Here is a 3223-nt window from a genome sequence, read left to right on the forward strand (position 1 = left end):
TGGTGCATTTTGCATTCCAGACAGACTTTGAGAAATGATATTGACTTGTTGAGTCAATATTTTTGTTCTGAGCCAATATGGCATTCAAAGTATCAATTTCAAGAATTTCTTTCTTCTGATTTGTCCCATTGTTCATAGGATTTCTTTCAGAAGTGTACATGAATTGGTTATTTGCAACCATTTCAATCAGCTCTTGAGCTTTTGTAGGCGTCTTCTTCAGATGAAGAGAGCCTCCAGCAGAGCTATCCAAAGACATCTTGGATAGTTCAGAGAGACCATCATAGAAAATTCCTATGATGCTCCATTCAGAAAGCACGTCAGAGGGACACTTTCTAATTAATTGTTTGTATCTTTCCCAAGCTTCATAGAGGGATTCTCCTTCCTTCTGTCTGAAGGTTTGGACTTCCACTCTAAGCTTACTCAATTTTTGAGGTGGAAAGAACTTTGCCAAGAAGGCATTGACTAGCTTTTCCCAAGAGTTCAGGCTTTCTTTAGGTTGTGAGTCCAACCATATTCTAGCTCTGTCTCTTACAGCAAAAGGGAATAGCATAAGTCTGTAGACCTCAGGGTCAACCCCATTAGTCTTGACAGTGTCACAGATTTGCAAGAATTCAGCTAAAAACTGATGAGGATCTTCCAATGGAAGTCCATGGAACTTGCAATTCTGTTGCATTAGAGAAACTAATTGAGGCTTAAGCTCAAAGTTGTTTGCTCCAATGGCAGGGATAGAGATGCTTCTCCCATAGAAGTCGGGAGTAGGTGCAGTAAAGTCACCCAGCACCTTCCTTGCATTGTTGGCATTGTTGTTGTTTTCGGCTGCCATGGGTTCTTCTTCTTTGAAGATTTCTGTTAGGTCCTCTACAGAGAGTTGTGCCTTGGCTTCTCTTAGCTTTCGCTTCAAGGTCCTTTCAGGTTCAGGATCAGCCTCAACAAGAATGCTTTTGTCTTTGCTCCTGCTCATATGAAAGAGAAGAGAACAAGAAAATATGGAATCCTCTATGTCACAGTATAGAGATTCCTTTAGGTGTCAGAGGAAAAGAAAAATGGAAGGCAGAAGTAGAAAATTCAAACTTATCAAAGAAGATGAAGTTCGAATTTTGCATTAAGGAATAATGTTAGTCCATAAATAGAAGGATGTGAGAAGAAGGGAAGCAATTTTCGAAAATTAAGTAAAAGATTTTGAAAACATTTTGAAAAACACTAATTGATTTTCGAAAATAAAAGTGGGAAAGAAATCAAGTGATTTTTTGAAAAAGAATTTGAAATTAGAAATAAAAAAGATATGATTGAAAACCATTTTGAAAAAGATGTGGTTAAGAAGATATGATTACTTTTAAAAAGATGTGATTGAGAAGGTATGATTTGAAAAACATTTTAAAAAGATTTGATTTTGAAAATTAATGACTTGGCTATCAAGAAAAGATATGATTCAAACATTAAACCCTTCTCAACAGAAAAGGCAACATACTTGAAATGTTGAATCAAATCTTTAATTGATAGCAAGTATCTTTGAAAAAGGAAAGAAATTAATTTTGAAACCATTTGATTGAAAATATATGATTTGAAAAAGATTTGATTTTGAAAAACTTTGAAAACTTGAAAAAAAAATCGCATTAAAAACAAAATCTTCCCTCCTGTGCCATCCTGGCGTTAAACGCCCAGAATGGTGCACATTCTGGCGTTTAACACCCAAATCACTACCCTTTTGGGCGTTAAACGCCCAGCCAGGCACCCTGGCTGGCGTTTAAACGCCAGTCTGTCTTCTTCACTGGGCGTTTTGAACGCCCAACTTTTTCTGTGCAATTCCTCTGCTGAATGTTCTGAATCTTCAATTCTCTGTATTATTGACTTGAAAAGACACAAATTAAAAATATTTTTGGATTTTTGATATTGAGGAATAATCAAAATGCACTAAAATCAAATAACAGTGCATGAAAGACACCAAACTTAGCAGTTTGTATACTACTGACACTAATGAGAATGCATATGAGACACATAAACACTCAAGTCAAAAAAAATTCAAAGATCAGAGTAAGAAATCATCAAGAATTTACTTGAAGATCCTTAAGACACATGAATGAATGCATGCAATTGACACCAAACTTAAAATGAGACACTAGACTCAAACAAGAAATTTTTGGATTTTATGATTTTGTAATTTTTTTGTGATTTTCAAAAATTAAAAGAAAACAAAAATATCAAAGTTCTTAATGAGAATTCCAGGAATCAGTGCAATGCTAGAAGACTCCGGTCCAGGAATTAGACATGGCTTCACAGCCAGCCAAGCTTTCAAAGAAAGCTTCGGTCCAAAACACTAGACATGGTCAAAGGCCAGCCAAGCCTTAGCAGATCACTGCTCCAACAGCAAGATTGATAGAAATCAACAAGCTCTCGGTCCAATGAAATTAGACATGGCTTCACAGCCAGCCAGACTTCAACAAATCATCATGAAACACTAGAATTCATTCTTAAGAACTCTGAAGAAAAAATACCTAATCTAAGCAACAAGATGAACCGTCAGTTGTCCATACTCGAACAATCCCCGGCAACAGCGCCAAAAACTTGGTGTTGTTGCCGGATCAAAACTTGGCACTGTTATTGCAGGGAACAAATGCGAAACTATAGTTAGGACATTTAATTCCCCGGCAACGGTGCCAAAAACTTGATGTTGTTGCCGGATCAAAACTTGGCACTGTTATTGCAGGGAACAAATGCGAAACTGTAGTTAGGACATTTCAATCCCCGGCAACGGCGCCAAAAACTTGGTGCACGAAATTGTGATCATCAACAATGGCTCCAAAGACTTGGTGCTCTCAAACATAAATCCCACTTTGTCACAACTCCGCACAACTAACCAGCAAGTGTACTGGGTCGTCCAAGTAATACCTTACGTGAGTAAGGTTCGATCCCACAGAGACTGTTGGTATGAAGCAAGCTATGGTCACCTTGTAAATCTCAGTCAGGCAAACTCAAATGGATATGGGTGATATACGAATAAAACATAAAGATAAAAATAGAGATACTTATGTAATTCATTGGTGGGAATTTCAGATAAGCGTATGAAGATGCTTGTCCCTTCCGTCTCTCTGCTTTCCTACTGTCTTCATCCAATCCTTCTTACTCCTTTCCATGGCAAGCTTATGCAAGGGTTTCACCATTGTCAATGGCTACCACCCATCCTCTCAGTGAAAATGTTCCTATGCTCTGTCACAGCATGGCTAAT

Source organism: Arachis duranensis, chromosome 2, assembly GCF_000817695.3.
Source record: "Arachis duranensis cultivar V14167 chromosome 2, aradu.V14167.gnm2.J7QH, whole genome shotgun sequence".
Lineage (NCBI taxonomy): Eukaryota > Viridiplantae > Streptophyta > Magnoliopsida > Fabales > Fabaceae > Arachis > Arachis duranensis.